Below are 12,578 nucleotides of genomic sequence, written 5' to 3' on the forward strand. Positions count from 1 at the left end.
TAGTATGCCATGCATTTTTTTTTGCTGTTATGGCACCATAGGGGCGACATGCCCCCAAAAAATCATTTCAGCAAAATTTGCTTTCCAAAAGCCAAATATGACTCCTTCTCTTGTGAGCATTGTAATTCGCCCACAGATCATTTTATGTCCTAACATGGGGTATTTCCATACTCAGAAGAGATGGGGTTACAAATTTTGGGGGGCATTTTCTCCCATTACCCTTTGTAAAAATGGTAAATTGGGGAAAAAACCTGCACTTTAGGGAAAACATATTTTTTTCATTTACACATCTGACTTTAATGAAAAGTCGTCAAACACCTGTGGGGCTCACTGGACCCCTTGTTACTTGCCTTGAGGGGTGTCGTTTCCAAAATGGTATGCCATGTGGGTTTTTCTGCTGTTCTGGCACCATAGGGGCTTCCTAAATATGACATGCCCCCCAAAAACCATTTCAGAAAAACTCACTCTCCAAAATCCCTTTGTCGCTCCTTCCCTTCTGAGCCCTTTACTGCGCCCACCAAACACTTGACATACACATGAGGTATTTCCTTACTCTAGAGAAATTGGGTTACACATTTTGAGAGGATTTTCTCCGTTTACCCCTTGTAAAAATTCAAAAACTGGGTTTCCAAGAACATGCGAGTATAAAACAATGAAGAATTTGAATTTTCTACTTCACTTTGCTTCTATTCCTATGAAACACCTAAAGGGTTAACACACGTACTGAATGTCATTTTGAATACTTTGAGGGGTGCAGTTTTTATAATGGGGTAATTTGTGGGGTATTTCTAATATGAAGGCCCTTGAAATCCACTTCAAACCTGAACTGGTCCATGAAAAATTCTAATTTTGAAAATTTTGTGAAAAATTGGAAAATTGCTGCTGAACTTTGAAGCCCTCTCATGTCTTCCAAAAGTAAAAACATGTCAACTTTATGATGCAAACATAAAGTAGACATATTGTATATGTGAATCAATATACAATTTGGAATGTCTAGTTTCCTTACAAGCAGAGAGCTTCAAAGTTAGAAAAATGGTAATTTTTCAATTTTCACCAAAAATTTTGGAATTTTTCACCAAGAAATTATGTAAGTTTCGACGAAAATTTACCACTGACATAAAGTAGAATATGTCACGAAAAAACAATCTCGGAATCAGAATGCAAGGTAAAAGCATCCCAGAGTTATTAATGCTTAAAGTGACAGTGAAAATTGGCCTGGTCCTTAAAGGGTTAATTGCTCCACAAAAGACAACCCCAAAAAATCTGTGGCTTGTTTATATATTATATATATATATATATATATATATATATATATACATATATATATATATATATATATATATATATATATATATATATATAGTTTAGAGCATATCTAAGATTTACTAAGATTTACTAAGTGCAGTGTTTTCATATTCTGCTCTTACACAAAGCTCCAACCATTCTCACTGTGCTGGATTTACTAAGTGGCACATGCTTCTCAATGAATCCCACAGATCTGTGGCTGCCTATGTGCCCTGTAAAGACATCTGAACCAGCTTTGAGCTGTCCTAAATTTCGGAGACATTTGCGGTCGCTACTCTCTTGCTTTAGTTATATTTCTAACATGCCATCAAATGTTACAGTCAACAAAGACCTAGCAACCAAGACCTAGCCAGCCGAGGTATGTGATGGGTTTTATCTCAAGCACACCGGATAAAACTTATGAAGCCCTTGATGCTGAAGACCTGATTTACATACATATACTCCTATGAAAGATTTTGTAAAAGGGGCTGAATCAGTCTGATCTTGTAGCAGCCATTAAAAGTGAGAACATTTTTTATATTATTTTGTTTGTTTGATTGTTTTGTTTTTACAAACAGTTTTACAATGTTGCTAATGAATCTAATTTGCATTCAGACAATATATTAAATAATTTTGATTGCAACTGCAACTTATATTTTAAGTCATTTTTCTATTTTAACAATCTGAACAATTGTGTCAGGTCCAGTACATAAAATATAAATTAAAATCTGTTGTAATGCAACATTTCAGGAAAACAGCTGGAGAGTGTGTGTGTGTGTGCACGAGAATACTTTTGCAACACATATGGCATATACATAAAGAACAACTTGTCCTACAAAACACAAAAATTCATACAGTGGCTGTAAGAGTTAACTGCCATAATGCAAAAAGAAAAAAAAAATCTTAAAACAAAAATTAACATCCTCAAGGCCAATATTGTCCTGTGTAATAGAACCGGTAGTTATCAACTTTTTTTATAATTTTTTTTTTTATATTCAAATTTTTATTAATATTGAAACAAGAAAAAGACAAACAATAACAGTCAAGAATTGGGAGCATGTGACAAATGATGGCAGGTAAAAGGGGATAACTAGTGCATATAACACTATTATCCAACAATTGCCAAAACAAAAGCGAGTAACAAACGGAAAATTACACTTAACTCAAAAATGGCCAACCGGAACATAGCACTGCAATCTCAGGAATTTTTATGCAAATAACATGAATGATATGATCTATTAGTTTTCACTTGCTAAAAAAGCATTGTCCATTGGCCACACATCTCCCCATGTTGTAGGAAATGTGCAGCCGATGTAGGATGGAAGCAAGATGGATGAGCCTTGTGATAGGATTTTTTCATGAGTGCCGATCTATAGGATCGGTATTTGTGTACAGCAAGTGTCGGGCCAAGTAACATGGAGCATTTATCAGCTGAACGAACTTTCGTACAAATGTTTCTTCCCAATTATTGTTCTACATAAAGGGTTCTGCGGATAAGGCTAGCTCTGGTGGGCCTGCATGACCCTATCTTCATTTCTTTGAACAGTGTTACAGCTTTCAAACCAGTTACTGTTGTTTGCTTATTTGTGTAGCTTTCAGTTCCCTCTCCATTAGTACCTTTGAGTTGTTTATGGAGACAGTAGAATACTGGAAATAAACAAGTAATGTTTGTTTCTGTTATAAAATAGTTTTACGATCAATGCAAAGCGAGTGGCAAAATTTACAAGTATATCCAGTGGACATGTGTTATAAGGAGAGTAGATCAGTCAGCTGGAATGAATTGTACTGTGCAAGTGATGGATGTGGGCTGATGAGATGTATGGAGATGTGATGGAGACACTTTTACAGCACAAGCCCAATCAACCACATAAATAAATACAGTCCTAGGGTTTTTTGGCAATATACCATTTGCCCAGAGAAAAAAATGCTGTAAAGATTTATGACTTTGCATTTTCCATCTGATAAACCTATCACCCTTATCACTTTACACCACAGATTGCCACAGTCCAGACCTTAGGATTCCATTTAATCACTTCTGTAAAGGCTGCTTTGGCACATTTTCTACATCCTGAGCTATTTCAGGGATAAATTGAATATCTGAAAACCTAATTATTGAAACATGTGAGGATGTGAGATGTTCAACTCAGCAAAACAAAAAGTTCATTAGGATTTGGGATTTAGTGAAACCGATTTTACAAGGAATGAGGAACACATACTGTACATAGAATGTAAATTTGGTGCAGGGGAGGCCATGCCTCCATTGTGCCATGCTGTGTCCCTGCACTACCTAAATGTATACATTTTGTGCTTTACAAATTACAGATACAACATTTAATTAATAAACACAGATGTAGCAGAGATACATTTCCTTTATACTGTTTTCTTTAGTGTGATATCCTGCTGATTCAGACCTGCAGTCTCATGGAAAATATGGATGCAATGATTTTAGGTTTAATTCACTCGGGGCTCAAGTTCTGCAGGAACGCATGGGAATGGAGTTCCTGCACTCTCTCCACAGCAGAAACACCAATCCCATTAGCAGGAGTCCTGCAGGACCAACCCTTGAGTGAAAATCTTGGGTAAATTCCCACATATTTTCCCCAGAACTTAACCCCTGAATACACTACTATATAATATCTATTCTATTCTGTCTTTAAGGAATGGACACAGTGAAGGACCACCATGTAGAAAAAGTGTATGCTCTTCTAGCATTATAAAGCGATAATGAGGGATAATGCTTTGGACCCCCCACATATATGGTATTCTAAAGATAAGCCATCAAATTTAAAGTCCTGGAAATCCTCTATAAAGGGGTACTCCAGTGGAGGACACATTTGTAAATGACTTCTTTTTAAAAACTGGAAAACGTATTTTTAATCAACTGGTGCCAGAAAGTTAAACAGATTTGTAAATTACTTCTATTTAAAAATCTTAATCCTTGCAGTACTTATCAGCTGCTGTATGTTCCACAGTAAATTATTTTCTTTTTGAATTTCTTTTCTGTCTGACCACAGTGTTCTCTGCTGACACCTCTGTCCATTTTTGGAACTGTCCAGAGTAGGAGCAAGTCTCCATAGCAAACCAATCTTGCTTTGGACAGTTCCTGACATGGACAGAGGTGTCAGCAGAGATCACTGTGGTCAGACAGAAAAGAAATTCAAAAAGAAAGTAATTTCCTGTGGAGCATACAGCAGCTGATAAGTACTGGAAGGATTAAGATTTTTAAATAGAAGTAATTTACAAATCTAACTTTTTGACACCAGTTGATTAAAATAATAATAAAACTTTTTCCAGCGGAGTACCCCATTAATCCTTCCAGTACTTATCAGCTACTGTATGCTCCAGAGGAATTTGAGCATTTATTTTCTGTCTGACCACAGTGCTGTCTGCTGACATATCTGTCCATGTCAGGAATTGTCCACAGCAGGAACAAATCCCCATAGCAAATCTCTCCTGCTCTGGACAGTTTCTGACATGGACAGAGGTGTTATCAGAGAGCACTGTGCTCAGACAGAAAAGAACTATACAACTTCGTCTGCAGCATACAGCAGCTGATATGTACTGGAAGGATTAAAATTTTTCAGCAGTAATAATTTACAAATCTGTTAAATTTTTGGCACCAGTTGACCTTAAAAAATGTCTTTTCCACCGGAGTACCCCTTTAAGGTGACAATGACTCCCATTATCTACTGGGATCCTATGCAGTATCCAATATTGCACACATCTAACATTTATTTTGTCTATCTATTTATCTAAAAACCCAGTTTATAAGCAACACTCAACCACTGGAACCTCTTATTTCTTTCTCTAAATATTTGGTAAAAAGCATAAACATTATTACATGATAGTTTTAGTTACATTAATTTCCCATTGGCTATTGGCACACATTTTTTAAAAATATTTTTGGAAAGACGAAGGCAAAAATTTCACTTTCACATTTATCATACCATATTTTGTTTAAGTTCCCTAGTTATCATATCATATTTAATGAAAGCATGGTTTTACTTCCCGATAGGAAAAAGATCAGCAGAAGAAAATATTAGATTTGTGTATATCAGCAATATTCTACTGTAATTTCGTGGTTTCTCATACGACAGCGGAGACTGATGGGCCATTAACCCCTTAAGGACTCAGCCCATTTTGGCCTTAAGGACTCAGACAATTAAATTTTTACGTTTTCATTTTTTCCTCCTCGCCTTCTAAAAATCATAACTCTTTTATATTTTCATCCACAGACTAGTATGAGGACTTGTTTTTTGCGCAACCAGTTGTTCTTTGTAATGACATAACTCATTATATCATAAAATGTATGGCGCAACCAAAAAACACTATTTTTGTGGGGAAATTAAAAAGAAAAACGCAATTTTGCTAATTTTGGAAGGTTTCGTTTTCACGTCGTAGAATTTATGGTAAAAATGAAATGTGTTCTTTATTCTGAGGGTCAATATGATTAAAATGATACCCATTATTACATACTTTTCTATTATTGTTGCGCTTAAAAAAAAATCACAAACGTAACCAAATTAGTACGTTTATAATCCCTTTATTTTGATGACCTATAACTTTTTTTTTTTTCGGTATAAGCGGCGGTATGAGGGCTCATTTTTTGCGCCATGATCTGTACTTTTTTTTGATACCACATTTGCATATAAAAAACTTTTAATACATTTTCTATAATTTTTTTTTAAATAAAATGTATTAAAAAAAAGTAGCAATTTTTGACTTTTTTTCGTTCACGCCGTTCACCGTACGGGATCATTAACATTTTATTTTAATAGTTCGGACATTTCCACACGTGGCGATACCAAATATGTCTATAAAATTTATTTTTTACGCTTTTTGGGGGTAAAATAGAAAAAAACTGACATTTTACTTTTTTATTGGGGGAGGGGATTTTTCACTTTTTTTTAACCTTTTGTTCTACACTTGAATAGTCCCCATAGGGGACTATTCATAGCAATACCATGATTGCTAATACTGATCTGTTCTATGTATAGGACATAGAACAGATCAGTGTTTTCGGTGATCTTCTGTTCTGGTCTGCTCGATCTCAGATCAGAGCAGAAGACACCGGAAGCCGGAAGGAGGAAGGTGAGGGGACCTCCGTGCGGCGTTCTGAATGATCGGATCCCCGCAGCAGCGCTGCGGGCGATCCGATCATTCATTGAAATCGCGCACTGCCGCAAATCCCGGCACCTGAGGGGTTAATGGCGGGCGCCCGCGAGATCGCGGGCGTCGGCCATTGCCGGCAGGTCCCTGGCTGCGATCAGCAGCCGGGATCAGCCACGCATGACACGGGCATCGCTCTGATGCCCGCGGTTATGCACAGGACGTAAATGTATATCCTGGTGCGTTAAGTACCACCGCACCAGGACGTACATTTACGTCCTGCGTCCTTAAGGGGTTAAGGGGGTTATCTAGGAAAAAACTTTTTTTTTATATATCAACTGGATCCAGAAAGTTAAACAGATTTGTAAATTACTTCTATTAAAAAATCCTTTCAGTACTTATGAGCTTCTGAAGTTTAGGTTGTTCTTTTCTGTCTAAGTAATCTCTGATGACACGTGTCTCGGGAACCGCCCAGTTTAGAAGAGGTTTGCTATGGGAATTTGCTTCTAAACTGGGCGTTTCCTGAGACACGTGTCATCAGAGAGCACTTAGACAGAAAAGAATAACCTTAACTTCAGAAGCTCATAAGTACTGAAAGGATTAAGGTTTTTTAATAGAAGTAATTTACAAATCTGTTTAACTTTCTGGAACCAGTTGATATATATATATAAAAAAGTTTTTTTTCCTGGAATACCCCTTTAACCACTAATCCCTCTAGATCAGTGGTATCAAACTGTGGCCCTCCAGATGTTGCAAAACTTCAACTCCCAGCATGCCCGGACAGCCGCTGGCTGTCCGGGCATGCTGGGAGTTGAAGTTTTGCAACATCTGGAGGACCACAGTTTGAGACCACTGATCTAGATGATCTCTAGGACTTTTCTTCAATCATTATACCAACATTGCCAATATGTAAACTTTAATACATTATGTAAGAAGAATATGTGTTTTTACTTGACAGATCACAAAGTAGTTGATATAGTTGGATAGCAGTGGTTCAGCGGTTAAAGTTTTTTTATTTTTTATTTTTATTAAATCAACTGGTGCCAGAAAGTTAAACAGATTTGTAAATTAGCTTCAAATTCTGTGCCTTAGAAAAAATTACACCTAGTAAAAGAGGTGATGATAACATCAGACACCTCCATAACAGGGAGGCTTTGTGGATCTACTTGTTTAATAGTAAATTTCCTTATGGTCTGAATAATAGGACTGATCTGATTCTTCACTATTAAACCTTGTGGATGATGCAGAGAATTTTTTTCGCATCCTCCATGCGCTAAAATATAATACTTTTCTTTATATGGCTTTTTCCAGTTTTCATATATTTAGTTTACCCCTTATGCATTGTCTTATTTATAATGTTTTTTTTCTACTATTTGCAAATATTTCTCATTTTTATATATGTTTGTTTTAATACGCATTGGACAATAAAGCTTTTTGTTCTAAGTGATCAGTTTCCGGTGTTCCCTCCCCTTGTGGGAGGTGAACACCTGAGCTACCTCAGTATAAAAGAATGTGTTGAAGTGATCACATGTATGCCATGACTAAGGGCCTATTGGCCTGAAACGCGTCGGCATTGAGGACTTCCAGCTATGCCGTTTTGCACTTTTGTCCTTGTGTCACATTTTTTGCCTGCCATGGAATTTTAATATGGATATAAATAAAAGGATATTTTATTCAGTGCTGTCTCCACCCTTCTTCTGAACCAGATTTGTAAATTACTTCTATTAAAAAATCTTAATCCTTCCAGTACTTATCAGATGCTGTGAAAGGTAAACAGATTTGTAGATTGCTTCCATTAAAAAATCTTAATCCTTCCAGTACTTATCAGCTGCTGTGTGAAACACAGGAAGTTTTTTTCTTTTTGAATTTCTTTTCTGTCTGACCACAGTGCTCTCTGCTGACACCTCTGTCTATGTCAGGAACTGTCTAGAGCAGGATAGATTTGCTATTGGAATTCACTTCTGCTCTGGACAGTTCCTGACAAGGACAGAGGTGTCAACAAAGAGCACTGTGGTCAGACAGAAAATAAACTCAAAAAGAAAAGAACTTCCTCTGTAGTATACAGCAGCTTAAGATTTTTAAATAGAAGTAATTTACAAATCTGTTTAACTTTCTGCCACCAGTTGGTCTTAAAAAAAACTGTTTTCCACAAGAGCACCCCTTTAAATGGAGTTAGGACAAGCTTGGCCCATATGCTCTGTGGGGAATATCTGTTTTGTTTTTTCCTTATTGCATCTATTATAACTATTTTGTAGTAATTCTTCATACGACTCCTATGTTGATGACAATCCAGAAATAGTAAGATGATAGTAATAATGATAATAATAATAATATAAATCATCATCCTCAAATATGGGTAGCCTACACATACCTCTAAATCCCACTTATAGGTTTTATAGGTTGATGTCCTCAATGAATTTACTGCCATACAAGATTTAATTTCAACTGCTAAAATACATTGACATATAAATCTATTTATATGTCTTGTTATTGACAATGTTATTGAAATGTAAAGTGGGTAAAGGAAAATTGATGTATCAGGCTTCAAAGTGGATGCCACATTTTCTTCTTTATCATTGTATAATGGATTATATTTACAATATTGACATGTCATAGTGCATTTATATATAGTGTATGGTAAATGGCAGAAAGTACAAAAATAAATAAATGCATCACTTTATTGCATGGCTTTAAACTGTAAACATTATTTTTAAACAAAAAAATGCAAACAGAATTTGAAAGTGACATACAATACAAAACCATTGCTTGTTTACTGCTCAACATCCCCAGAAGCCCAAAAGTCTGTCTGCCCCTAGAGAATTGGTTAGCTACAGTGGGGCAAAAAAGTATTTAGTCAGCCACCAATTGTGCAAGTTCTCCCTCTTAAAAAGATGAGAGTGGCCTGTAATTTTCATCATAGGTATACCTCAACTATGAGAGACATAATGAGAAAAAAAATCCATAAAATCACATTGTCTGATTTTTAAAGAATTTGTTTGCAAATTATGGTGGAAAATAAGTATATGGGCAACAACAAAAGTTAATCTCAATACTTTGTTATATACCCTTTGTTGGCAATGACAGAGGTGAAAGTTTTCTGTAAGTCTTCACAAGGTTTTCTCACACTGTTGCTGGTATTTTGGCCCATTCCTCAATACAGATCTCCTCTAGAGCAGTGATGTTTTGGGGCTGTCGCTGGGCAACATGGACTTTCAACTCCCTCCAAAGGTTTTCTATGGGGTTGAGATCTGGAGACTGGCTAGGTCACTCCAGGACCTTGAAATGCTTCTTATGAAGCCACTCCTTCATTGCCCGGGCCTTGTGTTTGGGATGATTGTCTTGCTGAAAGAACCAGCCACGTTTCATCTTCAATGCCCTTGCTGATGGAAGGAAGTTTTCACTCAAAATCTCTCAAACCACGGCCCCATTTATTCTTTTCTTTACATGGATCAGTCGTCCTTGTCCCTTAGCAGAAAAACAACCCCAAAGCATGATGTTTCCCCCCCATGCTTCACAGTAGGTATGGTGTTCTTTGGATGCAACTCAGCATTCATTCTCCCCCAAAACACAACGAGTTGTGTTTTTAACAAAAAGTTCTACTTTGGTTTCATCTGACCATATGACATTCTCCCAATCCTCTTCTGGATCATCCAAATGCTCTCTAACAAACTTCAGAGAGGCCCGGACATGTACTGGCTTAAGCAGGGGGACATGATTGGCACTGCATGATTTGAGTCCCTGGCGGTATAGTGTGTTACTGATGGTAGCCTTTGTTACTTTGGTCCCAGCTCTCTGCAGGTCATTCACTAGGTTCCCTCTGTGTGGTTCTGGGATTTTTGCTCATCATTCTTGTGATAATTTTGACACCATGGGGTGAGATCTTGTGTGGAGCACGAGATCGAGGGAGATTATCAGTGGCCTTGTATGTCTTCCATTTTCTAATAATTGCTCCCACAGTTGATTTCTACACACCAAGCTGCTTGCCTATTGCAGATTCAGTCTTCCCAGCCTGGTGCAGGTCTACAATTTTGTTTCTGGTGTCATTCGACAGCTCGGCCATAGTGGAGATTTGAGTGTGACTGTTTGAGGTTGTGGACAGGTGTCTTTTATACTGATAACAAGTTCAAACAGGTGCCATTAATACAGGTAACGAGTGGAGGACAAAGGAGACTCTTAAAGGGGTACTCCGCTGCTCAGCATTTGGAACAAACTGTTCCAAACACTGGAGCCAGCACCTGGAGCTCGTGATGTCATATCCCCGCCTCCTGATGACATCACGCCCCTCAATGCAAGTCTATGGAAGGGGGCGGTGCAGACTTAGAGTAGAAAGTATAAGATGCATCAGATTTTTAAACAGCCTTCGCTACAAATGAAAACCTGATGCTATCTTAGACTGCTTATTGTAATTAAGGCAGTATTTATAAATCTCCCCCAATAACTCTGTAATACGGTATGGATGGAACTAGACATAATTTAATTTGTAATCTGAAAGAAGAAAACCCTAATATGGCCCTGTGCTTGAGGCCTTAGAGATACTTTTCCCATACACATATATTCCATTTTATATTGTTATATGTATATTTGTGAACAGTGAAAGTAAATCAGAGGTAAGTCTAAACTTCAAATTAAAAGAAGCCTAATCCAGAGAATATGCATATTTTATTATGTTTTTTTGACAGTATGTACACTTTATACTTTCTCACAATAAACACAAATTTTAATTTAATTAAAAAATATCACAGATATTATTGTATGTTTGCATGATTTTCATTATCATTGCTAATAATTATCACTATTATTTGTTAAGGCTTTATTTTTTGTAGATTTTTGCTAAAATGGAAATGCACTAGTTAAATGAGTTTCTAAATTCAGTAGTTTGTTAAATGAAAACATACGTTCAAATATTGTTTTGTATTTTTTATATCATATGGTGCAGTGCAAAAAAAGACCTATCCATATTGTTTGATCAAATAAGACCATTAATTGTGACAAAAACTACTTAGTGTGTCACATGACATTGGCAGCAAGCCGGAACAAGGAGACGAGCAAACAAATGTCAACCTTCAGGAAAAGGTGAGGGAACAAAAATAACAAATAATCCTTCCTAACATTTCACCCATAATATGTGATGACAAATTGATGCATATTGTTAGGATTCTTATACCAAAGTAAAGGAAAGAAAGACTTCTATGAATTGTAATAGTTCAGAAGAGAGAATAACACATTTTATATGCATCAAAAGCAGCAAAGCATTTATGTAACAAGATGTAAATACATTAGAACTGTTAAGAGTTTTTTGTGGTCAGTGTTGTTTCTTGTGGATTAACCAGGGTTCTAATCAGACATACCTCCATTATCAGTTCCCAGGTTTGCTTCCTATTTCATAATGCACCGATAAAGGGAAGACAGCATGATTTATGGGTTTACAAAAGAATATGAATATATTTGGGGTCATGGAGCCAACAGAGGTGCTGCTGCAGCCATATATCTATTGTAGGGTGACCACCACATACAAGGCATATAAATAGAATTCATAACAACATAAGGAATATTTGGGGAAGGGGTTTGGGGAGAGGAGGTACTTAATTATTGTCCATCTTTCAACCTTACACTAAACATAAAAACTATTGCATATGCAGTATATGTATCATGGAATTGATTATTTTGAAGGCTATGAAAGACATAGACTCTCAGCACCAGAGTATGGGTGTGTGGGAGGTCGCTAGGAGATGATGAGCGTGGATATCCGTGGGTGGAATTGATTATTTTAGTACCTGAAATTATATCATTTTCTAATATTATTTAATACTAGCAGAGTACTCAGTGCTGCACAGTCTTCCTACCTAACCCTTCTCGGGTAGAAGAAAGGAAAAAACAGTGACAAGCCACTGTTCATTGAGAAAGAGGCGGATGCCTCGAAACACGTGTGATTTGGCAAAATAAAGAAGTTTTATCCTGAATGGATGCTTGATTCATTCTGCGGCACGCGCCTGAACACCCGTTTTTTTTCTTTCTTCTCCCCGATGCTCAAGACCAGCTGGGTGAACCCAAGCCTCATTCCCGGGAGGCAGCTCTGCTACATACATCTGTAAAGCGCTTCATGGTGGTTGTGTCTGGCACACAACCCCGTAAGGTGAGCACACATCAATCGGATGCAACCCTATGTGATTAGCTCTACACCTTTA

Source organism: Hyla sarda, chromosome 4 (genome assembly GCF_029499605.1).
Source record: "Hyla sarda isolate aHylSar1 chromosome 4, aHylSar1.hap1, whole genome shotgun sequence".
NCBI classification, from domain to species: Eukaryota; Metazoa; Chordata; class Amphibia; order Anura; family Hylidae; genus Hyla; species Hyla sarda.